The following is a 13600-nucleotide window of genomic DNA, read 5'->3' as shown; positions in this document are numbered from 1 at the left end:
TGTGAACATTTTTCTTATGGTTGGTGTCACTACAAACCACTACACCGATCTCTAGGTCTTGTTAGAGTCCAGCTGCATCATATCATCACTCATATTCTCTTATTTCAAAGTGGTTCCTATCAAAGAGTTACTCTCTGTGATACCTTAGTTCTATTTTCCATTCTTAACAAAGCTGAAATCTCTTTTTGCATACTTAATGATGTGTCACATGTACGATTGCATCCGTAGTGACAAAAATATTTTCTTACGAAATGTATATTTTTAACCTGTTTTTTCGAACATTTTGGTGTTGATCTAATTGATGACAAGATAATAGAACTTCTTATCTAAAAGGCGGTGGTCCAGTAAAACAATCTAAGAAAAAAGGGACTAGAAATGAAAATGACATTGTCATAGAAGAAAAAGAAGATAAAAGTCTTCCTCCTCCCTCAGTTGACGGCACATCCTCCTCCAACAAGTATCTAGTCAATGGCGTAGTGAAAGACCAAGAATTTGTGAATTTGACCAAACAGCTGATTAATTTGAGCAAGCAAGCAAGAAAATTGACAATTCAAAATGAAAATTTCTTGAGAAAATCTCAAAGCCGAGTTGAAGTGTTTCTTAAGTATATTGACTCTTTGGAAATGGAACCATTGCAATCTGATAAAAAAGATAAAGAGATCTTGGAATCCAAGGATAAGGGATCTGATGTTTAGTCCATTGTTTCTATTGTTGTTGCTTAAAATTGTTTTTGTTGTTATGTTATGATCTTTTTATACTCTTTACTTTATTTGGATGATTGTAATCTGATTGATGGGATTTAAAAATTTGAACTGATGACTGTTTCTACCTAACAACATTTTATGCAGGACATATGTTACCTCCTTGATAACAAAAGAGAAAGTGAATATAAAAATAAATTGAATTAATTAAGTTGTAGACTATCTGTTTGATGCTATTGGTTGTTTAACAGTTTCTTATTGGTTGATGCTGCATTATGAACTTTGAAGCTTGATAGTTTTTGAAATGCTGGTTCAATGCTTTAAGGAAGTGATTTGATTATAAGTTCTGCATATAGATGCCTGTTTATTAATAATTACATGTTAAGAAAAGTACACAGGAGAAGCCATCTGAACGAAAAAAATGGGGAGATTAACCTGAAGTTGAAACATTAAAGAGAAGCATCATAAAACTCCTCTTCCTTTAATTTCAATTCATTTATTTCTAATGTTTGTCATCAAGAAGGAGATGTTTGGGTTTTAAAAAAATAACAATAATAAATGATGACCAACATGATAGTTTTGGGTTGAAAACGCGAAAATAAATGAGATGTGTGTGTTCATTGTGCAGGCGTCTAATAAAAATACAACCATTCATTCAGGCCCAAGAACAAGTACAAACATTACACGCCCATATGACCCAATTACAACAAGCCAACTATTTTCTTCTCTGACCCGTAAACAAATGATAAAAACACTCCCATCTCTCTTTAGTTTAATGCAATTACAAATGAATTTAATTTTAATATATTATAAATATAAGATTTAAACATCTGTCTAATCATATATTATTGTATTAGAAAAAAATATAACTCAACTATGTACTAGGTGAAAAATTTACAAATAAAAATAAGTGATCAATTAGTGTAGATTTATGTCATTGTTTAATATTATATTATAAAATTATTTATTCTAAAAAAAAATTAAATTATTAGGTCATGATATATAATTGATTATATATCTAATATAAATTAAAAGATTAATTTCGACAGAATTTGTATGAACCTGTAATCCTTCAGCTGTGCAATCAGAGACTTGCCAACCTTGGTCATGCATTGAGAATTCCATGAACCTTTTGAGATGTGTCTATACATTCCCATGAAGTCACCACTAGGGTTTTCACTAACCTTCAATTTCAAATTAAAGTCTCTTTTAATAGTAATTTTTGTTTCAAAGATCATATAGTATAGATATGTATAATGAAGAAACATTAATTAATTAATTAATTAATTAATTAATAGGTATTAATTGGTCGTACCTGTGAAGCCTTGACAAAATCGTGAGCTTTTCTAAGTGTAGGACCGTACTCTTCACTTAGATTACAAGCAAGTATTGCTTGGATTGCAAATGCTGCATCCCACATTTGACTACCAAAACTCTACATCATTTTGAAGAACAATTATTAATTACTAATTTTTTTTAAATTTCATTTAGTGTAAAACTTTTTTATATTTTACAGCTTGTTGTATAATTTAATTTAATTTAATATTTTAAAAATTTTACAATAATTACCTTAAAATTACGAAAAAGAAATAATTATAATAATTAATGGCGTAAGAAAACAGTGAATCATAGTTAGTTATTATACCAATATTGGAAAATCAATTTAAATTGATTCTTTAATATTAATTAACTACATTATTATTGAAAAATACAGAGTTGAGTATAATTAAACAAAATTATTTTAAAAAAGCAATAATTACTTGAATTTTCAAGCCATCTTCGGCGAGCCAAAAATAATCAGGAATTCGGGCTAAATGGAGTTTGTATGCCTCCGAATTAGGATCTTCAACCCAACGCGCAATCAAACACAAAACCTGCATTATGTCATGATTTTCATTTCCTTCAATTATTCATATAAGATTATTGCATTGTAAATGAATAAAATATAAGATTATTTTATTTACCTTCTCTACACTTCCAATGCAAAGGTATCTACTATTCTCATCCTCATATCTAACATGACTAATTGCAATTTCTAATGCCTTTTGTCTAAGCTTAGAAAAGGGCCAAGAATTCAGCAAAGGCTCTCCCACGTGATGAAGAAATCCCCATAACATATCTTGAATTAAAGGATGTGGATAATACAAATCCTCCTATATATATATATTTGTATCATGTATGTCATTATAACATTAATTAGGGATATAAATATATAAGACAGCGTTTGAAAGAAAAATTGAGACCATAAGATTAGGAGGAGATTGAAAAATAGATTAAATCGAGTATTTTTATTATATTTGGTGTAAAATATATTAAATTAATGAGTATAATTTAAGATAAATATAAAAATTGAAGAATAATAAAATTTAAAAAATTAAATATAAATATTTTAAAAAATATATTATTAAAATTTTAGTCTTTTATATTCTATTTTTGAAAAATACTAAAAGAACTAAATTTTATATTCTAAAACTGAAATTTTAGTTCCAATATTTAATTATCGAACACAATATTGAATCCAATTCCTTAGTTTTAGTCTCAATACTCTCTCAAAATAAATAGTACCTAATTGCATGCATGACACAAAGCACAATATTTAAATGAGTATTAATCATTATTAGAAATTAAATAAATATTCAATGAACCTTAGCAACACAATTTCGAGCTTTATTCCAGTTGATTTGATCATAAGGTTTATTGTACATTTCTTCTCTCAAAGATGTGATTAAATTGGTGACAGGACCCACAAACTTCTTTCCATATAAATATGACATTGGCATATAAACCAAGCGACAGTAGCATAACATATTCCCTGGCACAATATTTGTTAAAACCACTTAGAGAAATTAAATGGTAGTACCAAAAATAAAAAAGAAAAGAGAATAACAAATTATGAATCTTGAGATATATATACCTGGGTGAACAGAGATGAAATTGGGAACAAGCCAGAACTCTGGTGGAGACCACTCATAAACTCCAAGTACCTTCACCAATAAATCAAATTAAACATGATTCATATTCATTTTTGTTGAGCCTAGTTTGAATTTGGGTTAAGTTGTGATGACAAACATTGTTTTGGGTGAAAAGTCCAATATTATTTAATGAGAGTGTTAGTGATGCAGGCCCAAAGTATCCAAGTTCACATTGTTTCAGTCTAAGTTTAACAAGTGCTTCAACAATGAGCCAAAGCTCATCCTCATAGCAACGTCCATTATGTTATATGTCTTACTAAAAGCTAAAGGAAGACAGCTGGAAAAGGAAAAGGACAAGTGTTGGTATAATAAAGCAACAAGGACAGCTGGGACACTCTCACCTCTCCAAGGACAAACAGTAAAGCAAAATTTCAGAAAAGGGAGAGCAAAACACAAACATGCACAAGCAGCAGAGGTAATGGGTGAAGCTCCTCGTATGGCAGAGATCATGGAGCAGGAAGAAAAAGGAGAGCATGCCAAGGAAGAAAACAAAGCCAAGGACTACAGAGGTGGTGGACAAACTCCTCCAGCAGCAGGAGTAGTGGAGCAGGATGAAGAAGGACAGCTTGCTAGCTGTGCCAGCTACAACGGGCAGCAAGGACAAGCAAAAGGATGAAGCTACAATGAAGCCAAGTTGAAGATATATAACAAGCTTCACTCCAACATTTGAAGTTGAGGAAGAGAGCACACATATTCAGAGCACCATCTCTAACATAGAGCTGAAATCTCTTTCTTCTACTCAAGCTTAATTCTGATTTTATGTTATGGCTGTCTTGCGTTATTTTCTGTTTTGAAAAAGGCAATTATGTGAGATTCAAAAGCCAAGAGAGAAAAGGCAAGTGATGCATAATAGCCACTGATTTCTGATGTAATCTGGGTTTATGAACTAGGATTAGTTCCCCTTGCCAAGTTGGGTTAGCACTTGGTGAGAATTGAATCTGTGTAGATTCCCCTTCCAAGTTGGGATAACACTTTGGGGTTGCTAAGCTTTGGTGAAGAAAGCTTAGGGGTAGATACTAGTTGGATTAGGGATTAATTCAATAGTATTGGTGTATGTAATCTGAGAATTATAGTGGAAATTCCACCATGGTTTGTGGTGGAGACTGGACGTAGGATTCATGGCACTGAGAATCCGAACCAGGATACATGCTGGCCTCTTTCTCCTCTTCTTTGCTCTTTCAATGCTCTGCGTATGAGACAATTTTAAATAATCTCCTGCAACTAGAGTAACAGCAAAACAGAGTTTAAAACTTTAAGTTTTAAACTAACTTGATTCAACCCCCTTCTCAAGTTCAACTAGAATCATCAATTGGTATCCAGAGCTCGGTCTCAAGAAGGCAAGCTTCACAGCTTGGAGTAAAGATCCATGGCCAACAACATGAATCCCAACATCGTGGCTTTCACTCTCACTGAAGGGCAGTCCAACAATAGACCTCCCTACTTCAATGGCAGCAACTACTCTTACTGTAAAGAAAGAATGAGAATCTTCGTGCAGTCGATTGACTACAATATCTGGAAGATCATTCTCAACGGCCCAGACGTTCCTACCAAACAGAATGCTGATGGAGAAGTTGTGGCAAAGGAGGACAACGAATGGATAGATGAAGAAATTGTGCTCTTTGCAAGAAAAATGAGAAGACTACTGAGATACAAAAACAAAGGCAAAGGAAGCTCTTCATCCAAAGATGTCAAGAAAGATCAAGTCAAGTTCACATGCCATCACTGCAAGGAGCCTGGTCACTTCAAGTCAGATTGCCCTCAACTTAAGAAAGGCGAAAAATCCAAGAAAGACAAAAAGAAGGTGATGATGGCAACATGGGAAGACTTGGAGAACGATACAAGCTCAGAAAGCTCAGATCAAGAAGCTCAAATATGTCTGATGGCAGATCATAATGATGAAGATGAGGTAGATCTCTCTGACTTATCTATTGATGAACTGCACTACATTATCAAAGACATTTCAGTGAACTCTAAGAAACTCTTGGATAAGTATGCTAAATGTAAGAAAGAAAATGAGGCTTTGAGAACAGAAAATGATCTTCTTTTGAAAAAGGTTAAGGCAAATGAAACTAATAATGAAAAGTTTTTAAAAGAAGAAAACATTGCCTTGCGAACTGAATTAGAAAAATTCAAACTCAAGCATGAAGTTTACTGCTTCCACTGATTTGATTTCTGAAAACAAAAAGCTGAATGATCAAATAAAAAGTTTGAATGAAGACTTAGCAAAGTTTGTTCAAGGTTCTCAAAATCTGAACAAACTACTTACTTGTCAAAGGTTTGGGTCTGAAAAATCAGGACTTGGGTTCAAAGAGGAAAGTAAGGCAGTTTTCAAACAAAACTTTATAAAATCTGAAACCTCCTCTTCCAAGCTTTTCAAACCAAAAGGATTCAGCAAACCTCAAAAATCAATGAGCAAGAATCAGTGCTACAAGTGCAACAGAAATGGTCATGATCCTCCTTAATGTTTCATCTTTCCTAGGTCTTTTGGTAATGATAGTAAATTATATAAAGTTGTTCATGATTTTAATGCTCTTGGACAACTAAGAAGATTTCACATCAAAGGATCCAAATGGATTTGGATACCTAAGGTTAGTTGAAGAACATGCAGGTTTGCCTTGCATCCAAGAAGAAAAAGGATATGTGGTATCTTGATAGTGGATGTTCAAGGCATATGACCGGAAGGGATACTTTCTTCATTAAACTCAACAAGTATGATGGAGGATTTGTCACTTTTGGAGATAATGGTAAAGGTAAAATAATTGCCATTGGTAAGGTTGGCAAAGATTTTTCAACTTGCATAGATAGTGTCTTTTTAGTTGATGGGTTAAAGCATAATCTATTAAGCATAAGTCAATTGTGTGACCTTGGATATGCTGTAACCTTTAGGAAATCTGATTGTAGAGTCATAAATGAGAAAATAGAGGCTATTTTATTTGTTGCCAAAAGAAGTGATAATGTTTATGGTATCATTCTAGATGATCTAAAAGTTCAAAATGTAACCTGTTTCTCTTCAATAGAATCTGAAAAATGGATGTGGCATAAGAGGTTAGGACATGCTAGCATGTTCCAAATCTCCAAGCTTGTAAAGAGAGGCTTAGTTAGAGGTCTTCCTAATATAAGGTTTGATAAAAACATCATTTGTGATGCTTGTTAAATGGGTAAACAAATTAAAACCTCTTTTAAACCCAAGGAAGATGTCTCTACTAAGAAACCATTGGAGTTGTTGCATCTTGATCTGTTTGGACCAACTAGGACTCAAAGTCTTGGAGGAAAGAGTTATGGCATGGTAATTGTGGATGACTATACTAGATTCGGATGGGTGTTCTTTCTTGCTCATAAACATGAGGCCTTTTCTGTTTTTGAAAAATTCAGCAAAAAGATTCAAAATGAAAAAGGTTTTAAAATTGTTTCAATTAGAAGTGATCATGGTAAGGAATTTGAAAATCAATTCTTTGAATCTTTTTATGATGAACAAGGCATATCACATAACTTCTCTTGTCTAAGAACACCTCAATAAAATGGTGTTGTGGAAAGAAGAAATAGAAGTTTACAAGAAATGGCTAGAGCTATGTTATGTGAATATGAAATTCCCAAGTTCTTATGGGCTGAAGCTGTAAATATAGCTTGCTATGTTTTAAATAGAACACTCATTAGGAAGTTTTTGAAGAAAACACCATATGAACTTTGGAAAGGGCATCCTCCCAATCTCAGTTATTTTCATGTGTTTGGATGCAAGTGTTTCATTCTGAATATCAAAGAAAATTTAGGAAAATTTGATCCTAAAACACATGAAGGCATTTTTCTAGGTTATTCCACAAATAGCAAGGCCTATAGGGTTTACAACAAGAACTCCAAAACAGTTGAGGAGACCATGCATGTCACTTTCTATGAATCTAACAATGTTCCCAGTGTTTGTATTGATGATAGTCCAGGTTTTGAAGCTGAGGTTCCAAAGATTACTGAACCAGTTCCACAAAATCCAATTTCTCATGAAGTTGCATCTGTCAGCAGCGATAATCCCAATTCTGCAGGAGACAATTTGGAATTATCTCCTGTCGCTGCAGAAAACACTGATGCAGAGGCAAATATTGATCAAGAGGAACCTGAATCCTCAAACCATTCAAGGAGACCAAGAGAATGGAGGTTTCTAAAAAACTATCTTGAAGAGTTTATAATTGGAAATCCTTCCACTGGTAGAACCACTCGTTCATCCTTGAAAAGAGCCGAATCTAATAACATTGCTCTCTTATCAAAGATTGAACCTCAAAACATCCAAGAAGCTCTTGCTGATCCTTCATGGGTGCTAGCTATGAAGGAAGAATTGCAGCAATTTGAGAAAAACCAGGTCTGGTCATTAGTGCCTTATGCAAATGGAATGAAAGTCACTGGCACTAAATGGATTTTTAGAAACAAACTGGGTGAAGATGGATCCATAGTCCGAAACAAAGCCAGATTGGTCACTCAAGGATATGATCAAGAGGAAGGGATTGATTTCGATGAATCCTTTGCACCTGTAGCTCAAATGGAAGCCATCAGATTGCTCCTTGCATATGCTGCTCATTGTGGCTTCAAGTTGTTCCAAATGGACGTAAAGTGTGCTTTCCTCAATGGCATAATAGATAGAGTGGTTTATGTGGCTCAACCACCTGGGTTTGAAAACAAAACTTTTCCTAACCATGTTTTCAAACTAGCTAAAGCCTTATATGGTTTAAGACAAGCTCCTAGAGTTTGGTATGAGAGGCTTAGCTCATTTTTATTGAAAAATAACTTTCAAAGAGGAGCCACTGACACCACTTTATTTATTAGAAATTATCATGATCATTTTATTCTTGTGCAAGTTTATGTTGATGATATTATATTTGGTTCAGCTAATGAGGATTTGTGCGCAGATTTTGCTAAGCTTATGACCAATGAATTTGATATGAGCATGATGGGAGAACTCAATTTCTTCCTAGGCTTGCAAATCAAGCAAACTGCAGAAGGCATATTCATCCATCAAGAAAAATATGCAAAGGAACTTGTCAAGAAGTTTGGGCTGGACTGTGCTAAGCCTATGGGAACCCCATGCATCCTAACATCAAGCTTGATAAGGATGAACATGGTAGAGATGTTGATCAGACACGTTACAGAGGGATGATTGGATCCCTAATGTACCTAACCTCCTCAAGGCCTGATATCATCCAAAGTGTTGGAGTTTGCTCAAGGTTTCAATCAAAGCCTAAGGAGTCACATCTCTCTGCTGTCAAGAGGATCATCCGATATGTACTTGGTACCACTAATTATGGGTTATGGTTTCCTAAAACTGATTCTTTTCAATTAGTGGGTTTCTGTGATGCAGATTTTACTGGGGATAGGATTGATAGAAGAAGCACAAGTGGCATGTGCTGCTTTCTTGGGAAATCCCTCATTGTTTGGTCTAGCAAGAAGCAAGCTACTGTGGTACTTTCAACAGCCGAAGCTGAGTATATTGCAGCCTCCTCTTGTTGTTCTCAATTATTATGGCTGAAAACTCAACTAGCTGATTATAAACTGAATGTCTCAAATATTCCATTATTTTGTGACAACATGAGTGCTATTAACATTTCCAAAAACCCTGTTTTGCACTCAATAACAAAGCACATTGAAGTTCATTTTCATTCTATAAGAGAGCATGTGCAAAATGGAAATTTAGACATACAGTTTGTTAATTCTGAAGGTCAACTAGCAGATATATTCACCAAACCATTGATAGAGGAAAGGTTCTGCAAGTTGAGAACTGAATTGGACATTCTTGCTTCATCTCTGTTTTCTTAATTTTTCTGATAATGAGATCTTTCGTGTTTTGTCTCATAAATCGCGGTGAGATTTTTTGGCAGATGATGAGTAAACTTCATTAAGTCACTATGGAGCTAATGGACTCTAATCTGACAATGATGAATGATTGACGTCAAGTGCTGAAGCAGTCTTTGGAATCATGGGTTTTTCTTTATTGAAAACATTTGGGGCTTTTTCAATTTTTTTGGGGTCTGAATTTTTTAGCCTTTATGAAAAGTGGGATTTCAAAATTTTTTTCTTAAAATCCATTTCAATTTTTGTCCACTGGACTTACTCTAAAATCCTGGCAGTCTGCATTTCATTTTATTTGGGCCTCATGACAATTGCATACTTTTATTGGTTTCCATCCTTTGTTTGCTTTTCACCTTATTTCAAATCGTACGAAGGTTACAGCTGTAACTTTCAAAACGTTTTCCAAAGATTTGATTTTTATCTTTTCAAGGTGCAACCTTTACACTTCTCAAGCCTATAATAACTCCCCAGTACATGCATCCATTCACACTACTATATCCACTCCTTCATCTTCTTCAACTTGTGCTCTATAAAATGGCTCGAAAGAAGAGAGCTGCTCGCAGAGGCTCCCACAGTGCCACCTACCGTTCTGATCACACACACTCATCTCCCTCTCATTCCCCCACTCATTCCTCACCATCTCCACCACCAAACCCTTCTCCTGACATGGCCCGTACTAAGACCACTGTTCGCCGACCTGGCGTTGCTCCTCATCCTTCACCTCCTCTTCCTCCAACCAACTTTCAACCAAGTTCATCCAAACCCAGCTCTTCCAGAGGAAAGAGGCCTCTTCACGAAGATGACCCCCACTCAGAATCGCCATACTCGTAGTACAGTCATTGACTTCCCTCTTCGTTATGTGTCTGAACCTAAGCTGTCAAACCCCATTGCCTACAAGTCTTTCTATGCTGATTTTCCCCATGAGTCTTTTGATCGTCGCCGTTATCAATCTCTCATGAACTATCTGTTTTTCTGCAAAGATGTTTACGAGCGTAAACTCTGTCCCCCGAAGCTTGTCAATCTTGACAAACTCTGTAGGAAAGGCCTGAACTTTTACCCCATTGTTTGCATATCAAGGTTGGACATCCATACTGTCCATCAAAGAGAAAGTTTACCCTGATTTGGTAATACAGTTCTATAGCAACATGTCCTACAAAGAAGGGAGAATCACCTCTTTTGTTAAAGGCAAAGTGATCATTCTTGACAAATATCACCTAGGCAAAGCCCTAGATTACCAGGACCGAGGCCCTGATGTCTACACCTCTGGTAAGTGGGACGATACGCTCAATGTTTCATACTTTGATGCCCTAAGCACTGTCTGCATCAATATCCCTCTCTTAGAAGGTAACACTCCTACTCATAAGTCTCTTGGTCCAGTCCGTGCCCAGCTGCACAGGATTGTAAACCATGTCATCTTGTCTCAGAGCGGTTCTTTTCAACGCGTCTCATTTTGTGACACACTGGTTTTGTATGCATTGCTTTCAAAAACTCCTATTTCTTTTGCTTACTTGCTTGTGAGACACATGCATGCGTGTATCAGTACCAAAAATGCTTTACCCTTTGGCATGCTTCTTACAAAAATTTTTCAATATTACAATGTTGATTTTGGGGCTGAAATTGCTAAAGATTGTAACTCATATATCAAAGGGGGTGGTGCAGTAAAGAAAACAACTCCTAGGCGTCGCCAAACTGATGACAGCACTGATGTTCCCTCTGTTGATGAGGATCCTCTGATTCCCCCTTCCACATCCACTACAATCAAGACCATGACACGCATTCTGAAGAATGTCCTTGAAGAATTCCTCAATCTGACAGATCTTCTTCTCCATCATGGTGCTGAGCGCAAAAGGAATCAAGTTTTGGAGGAAAATGCTCTCAAAAAGACTAAGGGAATGATTCGCATTCTGAGAGACTTTGTGGAGGACATTGAGGTTGGCCTCACAACTTTTGACAATGAGGGGGAGGATGGCGGAACCTCTGATGAATCCAACTCTGATGCCTAGCTTCTAGTTATCTCATCTGCGACTATGACTTGTTTTTGTTTTGAACTTGTTTATTTTACTTTTGTGGGATGACTGTAACAGACTTAAACTACTCTGCTACTTAAACTATATGCACCAGCCACTAACAGATTTTGTGCATGTTTTTCCTTTCCTCCCTTGATGACAAAAGGGGGAGAAAAGAAAGGGAATGTTAGTTTTGGCTTAGGGGTTAATAGTGATAGTTAAGAACAATGATGCTTTGTGCTGCTAAGTAACTTATTAATTCCTATGTATCATGCCTAGTGTTAATTGCTCTGTGTTATTATTACTGTGATATATTGCTTAGAAATTTTGGTCCGGGCTGTTTGTTAAGATTTGTTCAGGTAAAGATGTAAGCTATGATCAAGGGGGAGTAATACTGGTATTGAGGGGGAGCTACTCACTATCCGAATGTCATCAAAGGGAAGTGTTCTTAACTCTTTCAAATTAAGTCTTTAATTTCCCTATTTTATCATGTTTGTCATCAAGGGGGAGATTGTTGAGCCTAGTTTGAATTTGGGTTAAGTTGTGATGACAAACATTGTTTTTGGTGGAAAGCCCAATATTGTTTAATGAGAGTGTTAGTGATGCAGGCCCAAAGTATCCAAGTTCACATTGCTTCAGTCCAAGTCCAACAAGTGCTTCAGCAATGAGCCAAAGCTCATCATCATAGCAACATCCATTATGTTATATGCCTTACTAAAAGCTAACGGAAGGCAGCTGGAACAAGTGTTGGTATAATAAAGCAACAAGGACAGCTGGGACACTCTCACCTCTCCAAGGACAAACAGTAGAGTAAAATTTCAGAAAAGGGAGAGCAAAACACAAACATGCACAAGCAGCAGAGGTGATGGGTGAAGCTCCTCATATGGCAGAGATCATGGAGCAGGAAGAAAAAGGAGAGCATGCCAAGGAAGAAAACAAAGCCAAGGACTACAGAGGTGGTGGACAAACTCCTCCAGCAGCAGGAGTAGTGGAGCAGGATGAAGAATGACAGCTTGCTAGTTGTGCCAGCTACAACGGGCAGCAAAGACAAGCAAAAGAAGAAAGCTACAATGAAGCCAAGTTGAAGATATATAACAAGCTTCACTCCAACATTTGAAGTTGAGGAAGAGAGCACACATATTCAGAGCACCATCTCTAACATAGAGCTGAAATCTCTTTCTTCTACTCAAGCTTAATTCTGATTTTATGTTATGGCTGTCTTGCGTTATTTTCTGTTTTGAAAAAGGCAATTATGTGAGATTCAAAAGCCAAGAGAGAAAAGGCAAGAGTGATGCATAATAGCCACTGATTTCTGATGTAATCTGGGTTTATGAACTAGGATTAGTTCCCCTTGCCAAGTTGGGTTAGCACTTGGTGAGAATTGAATCTGTGTAGATTCCCCTTCCAAGTTGGGATAGCACTTTGGGGTAGCTAAGCTTTGGTGAAGAAAGCTTAGGGGTAGATACTAGTTGGATTAGGGATTAATTCAATAGTATTGGTGTATGTAATTTGAGAATTATAGTGGAAATTCCACCATGGTTTGTGGTGGAGACTGGACGTAGGATTCATGGCACTGAGAATCCGAACCAGGATACATGCTGGCCTCTTTCTCCTCTTCTTTGCTCTTTCAATGCTCTGCGTATGAGACAATTTTAAATAATCTCCTGCAACTAGAGTAACAGCAAAACAGAGTTTGAAACTTTAAGTTTTAAACTAACTTGATTCAATCCCCCTTCTCAAGTTCAACTAGAATCATCAATTTTAGATAGAAAAAAATAATTTACTTATTCAACAAGTAAAATGAAGCACATATACATTATTAACGACTAAATTGAACATTTCTTGTAATAGAAAAATAATAGTTGATAAGTTTACCGAAACCCAGAATTTTCCCCATGAAGGAATAGCCACCAAACCACCATGGTCAAGGATCCATTTTCTGGCTCTAGCCATTGCCATGTCTTCACCATCTTCAAGTCCTTCTCCAAGTATTCTTAATGCAATGTAACTCAATGCTGATCCAAACATTGTGCTGTGTCCCTCTATATGGAAACCCCAACCGCCATCTTTGCTCTGTCCCATTAATTATCATGGG

General features: G+C 36.0%; 1 pseudogene; it reads right to left on the bottom strand.

Moving 5' to 3' along the window:
• LOC112803769 (lupeol synthase-like) overlaps positions 1-13600 on the bottom strand; it is a 66934-nt pseudogene that overhangs the window by 22978 nt on the left and 30356 nt on the right.

This window comes from Arachis hypogaea, chromosome 5, assembly GCF_003086295.3.
Source record: "Arachis hypogaea cultivar Tifrunner chromosome 5, arahy.Tifrunner.gnm2.J5K5, whole genome shotgun sequence".
NCBI lineage: Eukaryota > Viridiplantae > Streptophyta > Magnoliopsida > Fabales > Fabaceae > Arachis > Arachis hypogaea.
The sequence above is the reverse complement of the archived record's forward strand: the minus strand, read 5'-3'. Positions and strand labels throughout refer to the sequence as shown.